Genomic DNA, 18,993 nt, shown 5'->3' on the forward strand with positions numbered 1-18,993 from the left:
GAGTGTGCGTGGGCACGGTGGGACGCGCCCTGGCCGTGCCAACCCGGACTACGTGGCACTGAAATAAAAAAACGAAGTGTTTTACTGCTTCTAGAGAAAAGAAAAACAGTCACCCGAATATCTCGCGGACGTTAGGTTTGGGTGACTTTGAGCAGCTAATCTCAAAGACAAAAATGTGGATTTTATTTCTTAGAAAGAAGCCGAACTACAGTATGCTAATACAACTTGTGTTTACATTGTCTGGCATCCGGCACAACCAACAAGCGACGCTCAATTTTTATTTTTTTGAACATTAGTACAGACGGAAGCGCTCATACGTACGCGCATACACTCATCCCTATGGACGCGCGCACACATATCCTATCCCTATGAGGGTCCCTCTAACCATCTAAGTATTCAACTACCTTCAAAAAAAACTACAGGCTGGTTCATGATGACGCTCAATTTTCAATCGAATATAAACCCTCACAGTTTCAGAAGTTTCTTGATCTACAGTATAAGATGGCCATATGCGAAGCAGTCCAAAGAGTTGGCAACAATAATCCTGTCGTCGAATTGTATCACAATTGGGAGATTTGGCTGATTTATACTCGTAGACACGCCTTCTAGTCTAGCACTGATTTTAGGTTCAAGGGCATCTTTGCAGTGAAATAAGTACTGATAAGCCAAGGAGATAACCTTTCCATCGCCATATTTGAGAACCATGCCATGTCTTGTCAGCTAGACCGGTATCCTGCACGAATGAACCATCCACATATGGTGCACCCAGCCTGAAGAAGGTCTAGGCCAAGGTGCGTGTTCCTCGTCCAGTGACATTTTACCTTTGATGATATATTCGACGCTATGCTTCTCAACTTGATCAAATGAAGAAAGGTAGCTACACAAAAATGCATGTGTAATCTCTCCAGGGGGGGAGGGGGTCTTTTTGGTGCATTTGGTCATTTCGCAAGGACAAGATACGCCATAACAACATGATGATCATGGGCCGAACCTCCTCGCTCTGTTCCGCCAATAGGCATAACAACCACTCCAGGCCAGTGTCAATTAGTTTATCATTTAAGGGTAGTGGCCATACCTGCTACATCAGATCCAAAGCGAGACAGGGACTAGGCAGGTAATCAACGCATGAAAGGAATGTTCCTTAGTGAGGGAGTCCTGGATTAGGTGGCATCCGAACAGCTGGATTATATCCTTTAGCCGGACTGTTGGACTATAAAGATACAAGATTGAAGACTTCGTCCCGTATCCGGATGGGACTCTACTTGACGTGGAAGGCAAGCTAGGCAATACGGATATGTATATCTCCTCCTTTGTAACCGACCTTGTGTAACCCTAGCCCCCTCCGGTGTCTATATAAACCGGAGGATTTTAGTCTGTAGGACAACATACAATCATACCATAGGCTAGCTTCTAGGGTTTAGCCTCTCCGATCTCGTGGTAGATCAACTCTTGTACTACTCATATTATCAAGAATAATCAAGCAGGACGTAGAGTTTTACCTCCATCAAGAGGGCCCGAACCTGGGTAAAATATCGCGTCCTCTGCCTCCTGTTACCATCCGCCTTAGACGCACAGTTCGGGACCCCCTACCCGAGATCCGCCGGTTTTGACACCGACATTAGTGCTTTCATTGAGAGTTCTACTGTGCCGTCGCCGTAAGGAAGGATGTCTCGTCTCGTTGTTAAAAACAACATTACCGCCGGAGGAGCCCTGGCTGTCGGCCAAACTCTCCGGCTTGGCAGTTTCATCATGACCGCCCTTTCGGCCGCTGCACCGACGATGACCTCTCGGGTCATCAAAAACAGCCTCCACGTCGGCTCGGAATTCGCCGAGCGGATGGATCCAATGGAGCTCTCTTCCCTAAACGAGCTCTTGGATCGTATCGCCACCTTGGGAGTCGCTACAGACTATGATTGGATTGGGCTTAAACCCGATCAAAGGGAGATTAACTCTCCACCGGTCACCTATCATATTGCGGTAGTGGAGGAACAATGCGGCGATTCTTCCTCTATTTTGAGGACTAACTATGTCCGGATTCCTGAGCTCTCCGAGCCGGATACCCGCTTACGGGAGGACATCACCCAAGCCCTGAACCTAGAATCAGGCAGCGGGCCAGACTTATCGGGCAACACTCCGGAACCCGAACTTCCAAGATCGGAAACTCCTCGGCCCCTGGGTCTCAGATCGGGTAGGGGTTCGGACTCAAATCCACCCACCCACCCAGACATAAACGATCTTTCCCACATCAGGCAAGAGCCCCATGAAACAGTACATCATTATTGGGCCAGATTCCTCCTTGTGATGAATAAGGTTAAGGACTGCCGCGAGGAAGACGCAGTCTCATTTTTTTGCAATAATTGCACGAACAAGGGAATCCTTAACGCCTTAAGTCGCCGTGACATATCACGCTTCGCTGACTTGGCATCCATAGTACGAAAGTACTGTGCAAAGGAAAGCGCCTGGAAAACCGAAACGAAATTTTGGGATAATCCGGCTCAGAATATACACCCAATCCGAAGTAAAAGGGTGCACTATCATAAGACACCCGAGTTAGTTACAAAGAAACAAAAACCCTCTACAGGGCATGGAACCATATTGGAGGGATGGCTTAACGGACCCTGCAAAATTCATAGTACATCGGATACCATACCAACACACAGCCTTAGAGCATGTTGAATACTCCGGCAGGTAGCCAAAAGTGGTGAGGATCTTCTCATCCCAAATGCCACAGAGCACCATCCCGTGGATAACAATACGGTATTAACAGTCTTTGAAACCTTCGCATCAAATAATAGGCGCAAGCGAACGCTCCACAGCCTCGCCGAAATCTGCCACGTGGCAGCAATGAATCCATGGAGTGACACGGCTATTACCTTCAATGCTAGTGACGAACCTAAATTCCGAACAGCCCGAGCACCAGCTGCACTGGTCCTCAGTCCAATTGTGGACGGCTTTCGACTCACCAAAGTACTCATGAACGACGGCAGTGGATTAAACCTCATTTATGAGGAAACTCTTCAAAAAATGAAAATAGACTAGAACTGCATTGAGCAAAGCAGCACAACCTTCAGAGGAATCATCCCCAGTCGGGAAGCACGCTGTGCTGGGAAAATCACACTAGATGTGGTATTCGGCACGCCGGAGAACTACAGGTCCGAAGAAATTACATTCCAAGTGGCCCCGTTCAGTAGTGGATACCACACCCTTTTAGGACGGGAGGCATTCACGATCTTCCAAGCCATACCCCATTATGGGTACATGAAGCTCAAAATGCCCGGGCCCAACGGAATCATCACTCTCGCTAGTGATCCGGACACAGCACTCCGCGCCGAAAACAAAACAGCCGCATTGGCCCTCAAGGCATTATCCGAAGCCCTTTCGACCGAGGAATTAACTGCACTACGCTCCATAGTGAACAGGGACGACGTGATACTTGACAAGAGATCCAAGTCCACCTCTTTTAAACCAGCGGATGAAATAGTCAAATTCCAAGTCCACCCAACGGACCCTACAAAAACAGCCTCCATCGGGGCACAGTTAAACCCTGCCGTGGACGCCGCACTACGAGAGTTCCTGCGCGAGAATTGGGACATATTCGCCTAGCACCCCTCAGACATGCCAGGAATCCCACGCAGGCTGGCCGAGCACAGCCTCAATATCCTAAAGGGATTCAAGCCGGTCAAGCAGGCTCTTCGGCGTTTCTCTGAACCTAAGAGACAGGCTATGGGAGAGGAACTAGCCAAGTTATTGGAGGCCGGATTCATTAGAGAAATAGAACACCCGGACTGGCTAGCAAACCTGGTGATGGTACCAAAGAAGGACAAATCCTGGCGCCTATGTGTCGATTTCAAGGACCTCAACAAGGCTTGCCCAAAGGATCCCTTCCCCCTCCCCCGTATTGATCAAATTATCGATGCTACCGCAGGACACGAGTCATTGTGTTTCCTCGACGCATACTCCGACTACCACCAAATCAAGATGGCGGAGTCCGACCAAGCCGCAACGGCATTAATCACACCATACGGCCCCTTCTGTTTCAACACAATGCCTTTTGGGCTCAAAAACGCTGACGCAACATATCAGCGCATGATTCAGACATGTCTGTGAAGGAAATATGCCCTAGAGGCAATAATAAAGTTATTATTTATTTCCTTATATCATGATAAAAGTTTATTATTCATGCTAGAATTGTATTAACCGGAAACATAATACATGTGTGAATACATAGACAAACAGAGTGTCACTAGTATGCCTCTACTTGACTAGCTCGTTAATCAAAGATGGTTATGTTTCCTAACCATTGACAAAGAGTTGTCATTTGATTAACGGGATCACATCATTAGTTGAATGATCTGATTGACATGACCCATTCCATTAGCTTAGCATCCGATCGTTTAGTATGTTGCTATTGCTTTCTTCATGACTTATACATGTTCCTATGACTATGAGATTATGTAACTCCCGTGTGCCGGAGGAACACTTTGTGTGCTACCAAACGTCACAACGTAACTGGGTGATTATAAAGGTGCTCTACAGGTGTCTCCAAAGGTACATGTTGGGTTGACATATTTCGAGATTAGGATTTGTCACTCCGATCGTTGGAGAGGTATCTCTGGGCCCTCTCGGTAATGCACATCACTTAAGCCTTGCAAGCAATGCAACTAATGAGTTAGTTGCGAGATGATGTATTACAGAACGAGTAAAGAGACTTGCCGGTAACGAGATTGAACTAGGTATTGGATACCGACGATCGAATCTCGGGCAAGTAACATACCGATGACAAAGGGAACAACGTATGTTGTTATGCGGTCTGACCGATAAAGATCTTCGTAGAATATGTAGGAGCCAATATGAGCATCCAGGTCCCGCTATTGGTTATTGACCGGAGACATGTCTCGGTCATGTCTACATTGTTCTCGAACCCGTAGGGTCCGCACGCTTAAGGTTTCGATGACAGTTATATTATGAGTTTATACGTTTTGATGTACTGAAGGTTGTTCGGAGTCCCGGATGTGATCACGGACATGACGAGGAGTCTCAAAATGGTCGAGACATAAAGATTGATATATTGGACGGCTATATTCGGACACCGGAAGTGTTCCGGGTGATTTTGGAGAAAACCGGAAAGCCGGAGGGTTACCGGAACCCCCCCCCCCCCCGAGAGAAGTAATGGGCCATATGGGCCTTAGTGGAGAGAGAGAGGGGCAGCCAAAGGTGGGCCGCACGCCTCCTCCCCCTGGTCCGAATTGGACTAGGAGAGGGGGGGCGGCGCCCCCCTTTCCTTCTCCCTCCCCACTTCTTTCCCCCTCCGAGGAGGAGTCCTACTCCTACTAGGAGGAGGACTCCTCCTTGGCGCGCCATAGGGGCCGGCCGGCCTCCTCCTCTCTTGAACCTTTATATACGGAGGCAGGGGCACCCCAGAAACACACAAGTTGATCCACGTGATCATATTCTTAGCCATGTGCGGCGCCCCCTGCCACCATAGTCCTCGATAATATTGTAGCGGTGCTTAGGCGAAGCCTTGCGACAGTAGTACATCAAGATCGTCACCACGCCGTCGTGCTGACGGAACTCTTCCCCGACACTTTGCTGGATCGGAGTCCGGGGATCGTCATCGAGCTGAACGTGTGCTAAAACTCGGAGGTGCCGTAGTTTCGGTGCTTGATCGGTCAGGCCGTGAAGACGTACGACTACATCAACCGCGTTGTCATAACGCTTCCGCTGTCGGTCTACAAGGGTACGTAGATCACACTCTCCCCTCGTTGCTATGCATCACCATGATCTTGCGTGTGCGTAGGAAATTTTTTGAAATTACTACGTTCCCCATCAGTCTGGAGAAACAGATCAGCAAAACAGTAGAGGCATACGTAGACGATGTGGTCGTCAAAACCAAACACGTCGACTCTCTAATAGACGACTTGAGGCTCACATTCGACAACCTCCGAACATACGACATCAAGCTCAATCCAGAAAAATGCGTTTTCGGCGTACCATCCAGAAAGCTACTGGGTTTCATTGTCTCCAATAGAGGAATTGAAGCTAATCCGGCCAAAATCCGAGCTTTGTCACAGTTGGCTACCCCAACAGACCTCAAACAAATCCAGAAATTAACTGGATGTGTGGCGGCTCTAAGCCGCTTTATCTCCCGCTTAGGAGAAAAGGCATTACCCCTTTATCGCCTCCTTCGGCACACCGAACACTTCGAGTGGACGGACGCTGCCACAGCCGGATTGGAAGAAATAAAGGCCATATTGGCAACCAACCCAATCCTGGTCGCGCCAAACATCAGCGAACCAATGTTGTTGTACATTGCGGCAACTCATCAGGTTGTAAGTGCAGTGCTCGTCGTCGAATGAGAAGCGGACGGACATAAATTCCCTCTTCAAAAGCCGGTATATTATGTATCCACTGTCCTCACTCCATGCAAATCACAGTACCCACATTATCAAAAGATAGCCTACGCGGTATTCATGGCATCGTGGAAGCTGCGACACTACTTTCAAGAGTGCTCGATTACAGTAGCCTCGGAAGTGCCCCTTAATGATATTATAAACAACCGCGACGCCACGGGCCGGATTGCCAAATGGACCATTGAGCTCCTCCCGTTCAACATAACATACAAACCTCGGTGAGCCATTAAATCGCAAGTATTGGCCGACTTTGTCGCCGAATGGACGGAAGCCGAACTCCCTAAAGAGTACGGCGCATACTCCAATTGGATCATGCACTTCGACGGCTCCAAAATGCTGGCTGGTCTGGGGGCTGGCGTCGTCCTGACGTCCCCAACTGGAGATACAGTGCAATACGTACTGCAGATACTGTATACAGACTCCAACAACGCAGCCGAATACGAAGCCCTGTTACATGGTCTTCGGATGGCAGTTTCCATGGGCATTCAACGCCTAGAGGTGCGTGGGGATTCGAACCTCGCAATATCCCAAATAAATGGAGACTTCGATGCCAAAGATCCGAAGATGGCGGCCTATCGAAACGCCGTCCTAAAGATGTCAGCTCGGTTCGAGGGGCTCGAATTTCACCATGTGGCTCGGGAAAACAATCAGGCGGCGGATATCCTCGCCCGCATCGGCGCAAAACATGATGCGGTCCCCCCCAACATCTTTTTGGAGAGGTTGTTTACGCCATCTGTGGTATGGGAAGGGGACACCGGTAACAATAGTCTGGACCCGGCCAAAATGCCCGATACCGAACACTCTGACATAATCGGAGGCTCTGCCACCGAAATAACACCTTCAGCCCACGTCATAATGGCCATCATTGCCCCGTGGACAGAACCATTCTTGGCCTACCTAACTAGGCAGGAACTTCCCGCGGACCAAAATGAGGCACGCTGCATAGTGCGGCGATCTAAAGCCTACAGGGTCCACGAGGGAGAGCTGTATAAAAAAAGCACTACCGGAGTCCTTCAAAGGTGCATCTCCGAAGAGGAAGGGCGGATGCTTTTGGCAGAAATTCACGCCGGACTTGGCGGCTACCACGCCGCAGCCCGGGCCCTTGTAAGCAAGGCCTTCCGTACAGGGTTTTATTGGCCGACGGCCCAATCAGACGCACATGACTTGGTCTAACGCTGCCCGGTTGCCAGCTTTTTGCAAACCAAAGCCACATGCCACCCACCGCCCTCCAAACAATCCCCATTACCTGGCCCTTCGCGGTCTGGGGGCTTGACATGGTTGGACCCCTTAAAGGGGAACCCATAAGAAAAAATACTTACTGGTCATGGTGGATAAATTCACCAAATGGATAGAAGCCAAACCTGTTAAAACAACCGAATACGGACCGGTGATAGACTTCATATCCGGGGTCGTACACCGTTATGGCGTCCCCCACAGCATCATCACTAACAACGGCACGAACTTCACGGCCGATGAGGTAAAACTCTGGTGCAGCAACATGGGCATCAAGCTCGATTATGCTTCTGTCTATCACCCACAAACCAACAGCCAAGTTGAGCGAGCAAATGGTCTTATCATGAGTGGCATTAAACCCAGATTAGTGCGGTCCTTAAAGGAGTCTAACACGCACTGGGTAGAGGAGCTCGACTCCGTACTCTGGGGGGCTGCGGACCACGCCGAATCGTACTACCGGATATACACCCTTCTTTATGGTGTACGGCGTAGAGGCAGTTCTGCCCTGCGACATAATTCATGACTCACCTCGAGTGCGCATGTACGAAGAAAGAGAAGCCGAGATCGATCGGCAGGACAGTCTCACTACAAGAAATATGTCAACTTGTGACCACCACTATTGGTCACTGAAAGGTCACAAATTTCCATTTGCGACCTTTTTGTGACCAAAAACAGAAGGTCAAAAGCTGGCGGTCATAAACTGACTATAGCGGCCTTTCTTCTGGAATGGTCGAAGACGTTTACGACCAAAATATGTCCAATATGGCCACGTAGGCATCCAGCGTGGCAAGCTGATGTGGCACAAGATTCAGCCCGGTCCAATTCAGTTTTCTACATGGGCCTAGCCCATTAATTCAGCCTTTCTATATTTTTTTCTGTCAATTTTTGGTCGACTTCATGGGCCTGGCCCAACATTGCAGCCTTTTTTATTATTGGGCCTTGGCCTTTTCGTCTAAATAATTATAGTTTCCTTTTTTTATTAAATGGGTCCACCAGTCAGATGGGTCCCAGTTGTCAGGTTTGGGTCTGGTAAGTGAGTCCCATCTATCAGGCTCATATTCTTCATATTTCAACTAGTATTTAACTTGGCAGACAAAAGCACACATGATACTTCAAATAAGAGCAACCAGATCACGTTGCCAATACATATGACCATGTGTAATACAGTACTTTACAAGATCTACATGTGTAACGAGCTCTACAAGTGTGATACAATACTGCTTTACAAGAAAATGACGACATGCCGGACTCGCTGGAAAACCATAGTCAAGGCTGGGAACAAACAAAATGGCAACATGGCTTCCTCTGTCAGGGCTGCCGGTGCTGCTCCTTCCCCGCCGCCGCCGCACAGGTGAATTTCCTGCACAAGTGAAATTGGACTGAATCTGTAAACTTGTTTATACTCCTGGACTGTGTTTGGAATGAATTTGGAGTACAAGGAAACCAAAACAATATCTGGACTGTGTTTGGACTAAATTTGGAGTACTCCTGGATTGAATTTGGACTGAATTTAACTGAAACAATGATCAGGACAATGAACAGTACACAAAACATTATAGTCCAGAACCATATGTGACGGACGGTACCCCAACATTACACAAAGGATGGTCAATGATCAAGAGTAGTGTGCAATGATATATACCTTTGGTGAACGGGCTAGAATAATGGACCATAGCCTGAGGATCACGACGTTCGTCGTCTTGACGTACTCGTGCACCTTCTTCATGATGTGCTGTGCCTCCACTATACTGTCCATCGTCATCTTGTCCGAGGACTTGTCGATGATCACCTCTGAGCATATCTCACCTATCTTTCTCTGCTTGGCCTGGACCATCGCGCCCACCGCTAGTAGCAAGGATGCTGCCAGTGCATAACCGACCCACTCGCTGCAATAGAACAGATGAAACTTGCATATTATTCCAAGTCCCATTTTCAACTTGAGTACACACAAATATGTAACCAGGATTCAATGAAAATGATGCTTATAATCTTAATGATGCACTAAGCAGACTAACGGAAATATATATGGGAGGTATTCAGAAACATGTTTAATGGAAATATCCAGCTTGGAGATATTCAGAAGCATGATACTCCTAATCATGTACTTATGCTGAGAATATTTATGCTTGCATGTTCAGAATATATACTCTACTCAGCTTTACTAAGAAATATTGTTAAATCTTGACAAGTTAAATCTTGTTCGGTCTTGTTAAATACTCCAAGCAACTAATCCTACTGCGACTGCATCTTGAGTATAGTTACTCCAAGCAACTCTCTCGGACAAGTACTAACTAGAAAGAGCACCATGGGGACGGGGAGGGTTGGATGGAAATCTCACCAGGATGAGGTCGAAGATAAACCAGGAGGTGCCGAAGAGGAACATGAATAGGGACCGCAGGAACGGCATGAACTCCAGCCCTCTTCGACCAACCTCTGCACAAGCACAACCACAACCACACGCATGTCTCATGATTCAGTAGTCAGCGCGTACACCAAACTGTTGACTGTGGATTTCAGAAATGTGTGCGTGCGTACCGTGAAGATGGCGATCCGTGAAGCTGATCGTGACGTTGACGCAGGGCACGGCGATGGCGCCAAGCCGCGATGCCTCCGCCGAGGACGACGAGGGAGAGGACCAGGACCCCCGCTCGCAGTCGGTGGTGGCGACCAGGAACATACAAAGAGTACAAGAACAAACAAAGCTCATGGTTACACTTAATTCACATTTTCTAACTCTCTTTTTACATGTATAAGATGCTAGAAATAAGATGTAGAGTTTTCAAAAAATAATCAGCATACTTGCATTTTGCAGTGCTACTGTGTGCACTGGACAACAATCATTTATGGACTTAATTCAAAACACTTGTAACATAACATAAGCATGGTGAACAGGGTACCGCATTTGATACCAACTGAGAACACTTATTACATAACAAGACAAGAGCAAAGTGAACTTAGTGTCGCAGTGTTGTTTAAGAGAGCGGCTCATTCAATTTAAATTCACACCGAATGAGGCCAGAACCAACTTACACGATCTGGTATAAATCTACCAAATACCCTATTTCAGCAACATCACAGAACACACGAACTAAACCTAACATACAAGTGAGGTCACGACCAATATACATGACCTAGTAAGGAACCAAGGACCTTCAGTAGAAACCACCAAAACCTTGGCACGATCCACAGAAACAATATTATTCTACCATTTGGTTAAAGCTAGAACACTGTGACGCTGCATACATCTCCCTATGCAGCAACTAAAATCAAGTGTCTTCGCCATACACAAGACCAACACGGTACCAAAAATGATCTATTGCACAACCACGGCAGTTAGTACCAGCCAGCACAGTTAAAGTTGCATCCACGGATCATGGCAACTCGAGAGAAGTGATATACCTCGTTGATGGCGAGCATCTGGCCGTTGGCCTTCTTCACCTTCTCGAGCTTCCTCGGGAAGTACCTGCGCGCAAACAACCAAACACATAAGCGCCGACAAAACCAGCGCGCGAGGAAGATCGAGGTCGGGGGAGGAGACTGACCAGAACTTGGACTTGGCGCGGACCTCGTTGGTGGCCCAAAGCTTCATGCGGTAGATCTTAGGCTGCTCATCGCCGGGGGTCGGCAGCGCGCGACCAACCACCTGGTACTGGTGGAACTGCGCGCAAACACAAAGAGGTCAACCACGATGGGGGTAAGATCGACGGCGCGGCGGATCTAGAGGACTGGGGGAGGACGGCGGGGCGGGGAAGAGAGAGAGAGAGAGAGGGAGGAGGAGCTTACCCTGTGGGCGACCATTCTGGCGAGCTCTTGAGACCAGAGTGCGGGGCGGCGAGCGCGGGGCGGCGAAGCGAGAGGCGAGGTTGGATATGTAGTGCTGGAGGAAGGAGGAGGCGGCGGCGAGGGGGGTAGGAGGCGGGGAGGGGGAGGGGCACCGCTGAACTATATCGACGCCGCGGACGATGACGAGCACTCCCCTCCACCTCCGCCCCCGAAGCTCATCTCCATGCCTCCTCCCTGGTCACCGATGCCTTGCGTGCCGGAGATGGCTGCCGGCCTAGATGGCGGTGACGGAGAGGGAGTTGGGTGAGTGGGTGGGGAGAGGGAGTGGGTGGATCTGGCCGCCGGTTGAGGGGAGAGGAGGGGGAGCGGCAACGGAGAAGGGGGATCCGACGAGTTGTGGCGCAGGTTGAGGTACGGGTGTAGGGTTAGGGAAGGGAGGTGGCTTGGGGGTGGCGATGCGGTGGGGAAGGGAGGGGTCGGGGTGGCAATGCGGCGTGGATGGGCGCGGGGAGGCCATGGATGCGGGGAGGTCGCCGCCAGCTGGTGGGATCGGGGGAGGGGGATCTGAGGGGGACGAGGGGATCTGCATCGGGGGAGAGGGGAGAGGAAGAAAGAAAGAAAGAAAGAAAGGAGGCGGGGGGTGGATGGAAGATGCCAGCTAGGGTTTCGCCTCAGGTGGGGTTGGTGGGGGAGGCGAGGAGCGACGGCTACCGTTGGATCCGGGAAGATCCAATGGTGTTTTGTGCATGATCCGTGTGCCTTGTCCACGGATCAATCAGAACGCAATACAATATTATGACCAATTGAATTGGTCGTGATAAATTTAAAAATAAGATGTTAGATCATCTTAGCTATTTACTTGACCTGATACATTGGAAAAAAATGAAACAAATGAAAAACCTTCTCATCATGCCATCAAATGTGACCTAGTTTTTAGAAGAAAAAAATAACAAAATAGTAATAAGGAACTTTTCATTTTCTTTGCATGAAAATTCATTTTTCATTTTCTGAGTGCTCAAAATGAGTTTTTTTGTGAAGAACATACCAAATATTTGTTGCAAAATTGTATCAAATCATTTTTCTAAAATACTAGACCATATTTAATGTACAAATAACCAAATGGGTGGGTGTCAAAACTTTTAATCCACCTCTCGTGAAAAAGACAAATTTCCGCCGATTCAGTTGGAAGCGGGTCAAATTTGAACTACAGTTGCCTCATAGTTTGCTATTTATTTTTTCCAAAAATCATTTCTAGGTACATAAGTACCTATTTAATCAGAGAAACACCAAAAAAATTCCAAGATTCAACCACTAGCTAGGAACGGTCAAGCCCGCCATTTTGACTGCATTTTGAAACAGGCATAAAAAATTCAAAAAAATTCAAAAAATTGGAAAACCTTCGCATTGTGTCATTATATGTGACCAAGTTTCCAGGAAAAATAATAAACTTGTAATACAGAAATTATTTTAGAAAAGTGTTCTCATAAATGAGCTATCATGTGTGAAGATTCATGGATTTCAACCCAAACACTCAATCTCATGGTCACATTCATGGCATAGTTTGTTCAAATGATCTCATATTATGCACAAGGGTTCATCTTGGAATTCCAAACAATGTTGCCAAAGGGAGTTTTCATTTTCTTTGCACGGAAAATTCATTTTCCATTTTTCGAGTGCCCGAAATGAGGTTTTTTGTGAAGGACCTACCATATATTTGTTGCAAAATTGTACCAAATCATTTTTATAAAATATTAGGACATATTTAATGCACAATTGACAAAATGGTTGGGTGCCAAAAGTTTTGATCCACCTCTGGTGAAAAAGACAAATTCCCGCCGATTTAGTTGGAAGCGGGTCAAATTTGAACTGCAGCTGCCTCATAGTTTGCTATTTATTTTTTCCAAAAATCATTTCTAGGTACATAAGTATCTATTTAATCAGAGAAACATCAAAAGTTTTCCAAGATTCAACCACTAGCTAGGAACGGTCAAGCCCGCCGTTTTGACCGCATTTTGAAACGGGCATAAAAAATTCAAAAAAAATTAAAAAATTGGAAAACCTTCGCATTGTGTCATTATATGTGACCAAGTTTCCAGGAAAAATAATAAACTTGTAATACGGTAATTATTTTAAAAAAGTGTTCTCAAAAATGAGCTATCATGCGTGAAGATTCATGGCTTTCAAGCCAAATGATCAATCTTATGGCCACATTCATGGCATAGTTTGTTCAAATGATCTCATATTGTGCACAAGGGTGCATCTTGGAATTCCAAACAATGTGGCCTAAGGAAGTTTTCATTTTCTTTGCACGGAAAATTCATTTTCCATTTTTCGAGTGCCCAAAAGGAGGTTTTTTGTGAAGGACCTACCAAATAATTGTTGCAAAAATGGACCAAATAAATTTTATAAAATACTAGGACATATATAATGCACAATTGACCAAATGGTTGGGTGAAAAAGGTTTTGATCCACCTCTGGTGAAAATGACAAATTGCCGTCGATTCAGCTGGAAACGGGTCAAATTTGAACTGTAGCTGCCTCATAGTTTGCTATTTATTTTTTTCCAAAAATCATTTCTAGGTACATAAGTATCTATTTAATCATAGAAACACCAAAAAAATTCCAAGGTTCAACCACTAGCTAGGAACGGTCAAGCCCGCCGTTTTGACCGCATTTTGAAACGGGCATAAAAAATTCAAAAAAAATCAAAAAATTGGAAAACCTTCGCATTGTGTCATTATATGTGACCAAGTTTCCAGGAAAAATAATAAACTTTTAATACCGTAATTATTTTAAAAAAGTGTTCTCAGAAATGAGCTATCATGCGTGAAGATTCATGGCTTTCAAGCCAAATGATCAATCTTATGGCCACATTCATGGCATAGTTTGTTCAAATGATCTCATATTGTGCACAAGGGTGCATCTTGGAATTCCAAACAATGTTGCCAAAAGGAGTTTTCATTTTCTTTGCACGGAAAATTCATTTTCCATTTTTCGAGTGGCCGAAATGAGGTTTTTTTGTGAAGGACCTACCATATATTTGTTGCAAAATTATACCAAATCAATTTTATAAAATACTAGGACATATTTCATGCACAATTGATAAAATGGTTGGGTGTCAAAAGTTTTGATCCACCTCTGGTGAAAAAGACAAATTCCCGCCGATTCAGTTGGAAGCGGGTCAAATTTGAACTGCATCTGCCTCATAGTTTGCTATTTATTTTTTCCAAAAATCATTTCTAGTTACATAAGTACCTATTTAATCATAAATACATGGTTTGGTGGCGATACGTCGAGGTTTGGGCGGTGGCCGAGGCCCCCAACTCTAGAGCGCGTAAACTCGCATGCCCGCCGCGTGGTCACCGCATGGCCGTGGCATTGCCATGTGTTCTGGGCGGCCTAGGCATGTCTAGTGGGTTGGGCACTCCCCAGGTAGGTGCTAGGAAGAAAATCACAACATAATATTCTCACGAGGAGACCGATCGATGCTCAAACATGAATAAGCAGCCAAGTGTTTGATTAGCGGTACGGGAAATGCACATGGCCAATGGGCGTGAGTTTTGGTCGAGGATGATCATCTACTAAGGAGAATGTATTCACAAATTTTCAGCTCAAAAGGAGGATCCTAGGTGGTACTTGCTTTGCAAAGTACCACAATGGACAAAAATATGAATGTTGAAGCTGGGCTCAAAATAATGAATGGATTGAGCTGAAATTTGGTGGAGGATGGTTATTTGGGCATAGGAAAGCATTGTAGAAAATTGATATCATTTTGACATGCCAAAGTAGTACTTCCTTCACAATGCTCTTCTATGGACAAAAACTTGGGAAAACTATTGAGATAGATTGGATGAATGAAATGAGCTAAAAATTGGTGTAGGTAAGTTACATAGGTATGGTCATGCGCTGGTAAATTTTCAGATCATTTGGGTGAGCCTAGCTAGTACTTACTTCACAAAGCTTCTCTCGAGGTAGAAACTTTGGAAATTTCTTGAGAAAGATTTACTAGGAAAATTGAGCTGAATATTATCATGTGGCAATGATTTGGGTATGGAAGAGTGCCCGAAAAGTTTGAGGGTAATAGGAGGGGTCTATATAACACTTGCTTTGCAACGTGCCAATTTGGCCATAAAATATATATATTGAACCTGGGCTCACATAGATGATTTGACTGAGTTGCAATTTGGAGGAGGGTGATAATTTGGGCATATGAAGGAACTGTATAAATTTCATGTCATTTAGAGATATAAAAAGGTACTTCCTTCACAATGCTTCTAGGTGGACAAAAACTTTGGAAATTTGCCGAGGAAGATTTGCTAGGCCAATGAAGATGAATTTTGTCATGCGGTAATGATTTGGATAGGAAAGAGTGCCCAAAAATTCCGAGGGCAATCAAGAATATATAAATAGCACTTCCTTCATAAAGTGTTGTTGTGAACATAATAGGAAAATGAATATTGTTGAATTAGTTTTGAACTAGGCAAGGAAGGATTTTCACATATTTGATGAAGATATGCCCCAAAGAATTTATGAGATTTTTTTGGGAATTTTGAGAATGATAGAAATATAGGTTGTTTCACAACCTAGGGCAAAAACTGCCACATGGACATGACACATAGGCAAAACTGATGAGATGGCGCCTAGTCATCAGAACCCACCACAATCTACAAGGCTATGACCATCTATATTGGTCATTAACAATTAGAAATAAGGCAGCGGACTAGCACTGTTTGCTTTGTGACCATTCCGTGTAAGGAAATTACGACCTTTCTGACCAAAATGGTCGCAATGGTTTAGGGTTTGGAGCCCCCTGAACAGCTTTTGACCAATTGGTCCAAAATGGTCATAAATTTATGACCAATTCTTCGAGGGTCACTGAAAAAAGGTCATAAGTTGACATATTTCTTGTAGTGTCTGGACACCCTGGAGGAGGAGCGCGACGTGGCAAAAGCCTGTTCAGCATTTTATCAGCAACAGGCTCGCAGATACCAAAGCAGAGAAGTACGGGCCAAAACTTATAACGTTGGCGAGTTAGTTCTACGCCTGCCGGAGAAGAAAAAGTCCAAGCTCGAGTCCAAATGGGAAGGTCCCTTCATTATTGACCAAGTTCTGACCGGTGGAGCATACCGTCTGCGGGATGCATCGAATAATCGGCTTGAGCCGAACCCATGGAACGCAGCCAGGCTCCGAAGATTCTACGCCTAGCGCCGGACTCTATATTCGTCTCCTTCCTCTGTCCATTTTTTGCATATACATTATCTGTCTTTTTTCTCTTTCTTTCTTTTATTCTTTCTCTAGGCCTTCAAGGGCCAACTTGTGCCTCGCTTGCACATTATAGATGCGCTAACCGCGCTCATTATACCTGGGGGCTTCTTACACATAAGCTTAATTATCTATCTGGGCTTCATGCCTAGCACATGTGTTATTCTTCCGCATGTACCTTTTCTTCGCCATTATATGCATCGATATGACTTAAGTTTTGGCCAAGCTGGGTTGCCTGGCTCTTGTACGTATGCCCTACGTTCCCGTTAATTCGGCTAGGGCATAAGGGGAGCACCTCTGTGATTGTTACTGCCGGGTCAGCCGGATGTGTACCTCAGACTGGGTGAAGCCGTAAGCTAGCGTTCTTAAGGGAATATTCGGTCGGTGAACAAAAGATGATTTTTATTTATTTTCCATATGTGCACTGATACGTCTTCGTCGTATCTACTTTTCCAAACACTTTTGCCCTTGTTTTAGACTCTAACTTGTATGATTTGAATGGAACTAACCCGGACTGACGCTGTTTTCAGCAAAATTGCCATGGTGTTGTTTTATGTGCAGAAAACAAATATTCTCAGAATGACCTGAAACTCCACGGAACATCTTAGAAAAAATAATAAAAAATCCTCGCCAAAGATGAAGACCAGGGGTCCCACACCCTGTCCACGAGGGTGGCCCCCCCTCTAGGGCGCGCCCCCTACCTCATGGGCCCCTTGGATGCCCTCCGACACCAACTCCAACTCTATATATTTGCTTAAGAAGAAATCATCGCGTTTTACGATACAGAGCCGCCACTAAGCCCTAAAACCTCTCGGGAGGGCTGATCTGGAGTCCGTTCGGGGCTTCGGAGAGGGGGATTCGTCGCCGTCGTCATCATCAACCATCCTCCATCACCAATTTCATGATGCTCACCGCCGTGCGTGAGTAATTCCATCGTAGGCTTGCTGGACGGTGATGGGTTGGATGAGATTTATCATGTAATCGAGTTAGTTTTGTTAGGGTTTGATCCCTAGTATCCACTATGTTCTGAGATTGATGTTGCTATGACTTTGCTATGCTTAATGCTTGTCACTAGGGCCCGACTGCCATGATTTCAGATCTGGACCTATTATGTTTTTATGAATATATGTGAGTTCTTGATCCTATCTTGCAAGTCTATAGTCACCTACTATGTGTTATGATCCGGCAACCCCGAAGTGACAATAATTGGGACCACTCCCGGTGATGACCTAAGTTTGAGGAGTTCATGTATTCACTATGTGCTAATGCTTTGTTCCGGTTCTCTATTAAAAGGAGGCCTTAATATCCCTTAGTTTTCAATAGGACCCCGCTGCCACGGGAGGGTAGGACACAAGATGTCATGCAAGTTCTTTTCCATAAGCACGTATGACTATATACGGAATACATGCCTACATTATATTGATGAATTGGAGCTAGTTCTGTGTCACCCTATGTTATGACTGTTACATGATGAACCGCATCTGGCATAATTATCCATCACTGATCCGGTGCCTACGAATTTTCCATATACTGGTTCTCGCTTATTTACTTTCCCGCTGCTATTGTTACAATCACTACAAAATACCAAAAACATTACTTTTGTTGTCTTTACTTTTGTTGCCGCTACCACCACTATCATATTATTGTGCTACTAAACACTTTGCTGCAGATACTAATTTTCCAGGTGTGGTTGAATTGACAACTCAGCTGCTAATACTTGAGAATATTCTTTGGCTCCCCTTGTGTCGAATCAATAAATTTGGGTTGAATACTCTACCCTCGAAAGCTATTGCGATCCCCTATACTTGTGGGTTATCAAGACCAATTTCAGGCGCCGTTGCCGGGGAACATAGCTCTATTCTTTGAGTCACTTGGGATTTATATCTGCTGGACACTATGAAGAACTTGAAAGACGCTAAGACAACAATTTATCCCTCAACTACGAGGGGAGGTAAGGAACTGCCATCTAGCTCTGCGCTTGATTCACCTTCTGTTATGAGTAGGCTATCAACACCTAAACTTGCTTCTGCTATTTGTTCTGATATGTCGCATGTTATTGATGATGCCACATCTGCTATGCATGATACTTATGATGAAACTGCTTCTATGCCCGATACTACTGTGTCCCTTGGTGAATTTCTTGATGAACAAATTGCTAGGGCTAGAGAAAAAGAAATTATTGAATCTGAATACGATGATGATAGTGATGATGAAAATGTGCCTGTTATCCCTGAGGGTTATCTTTTTGATATGGAATCATCTACCACTATTTTAGCTTGCAGGGATAGATATGAGCTTAAGAGGT

This window comes from Triticum urartu, chromosome 7A (assembly GCF_056163025.1).
Source record: "Triticum urartu cultivar PI428250 chromosome 7A, HENAU_Tu73, whole genome shotgun sequence".
NCBI lineage: Eukaryota > Viridiplantae > Streptophyta > Magnoliopsida > Poales > Poaceae > Triticum > Triticum urartu.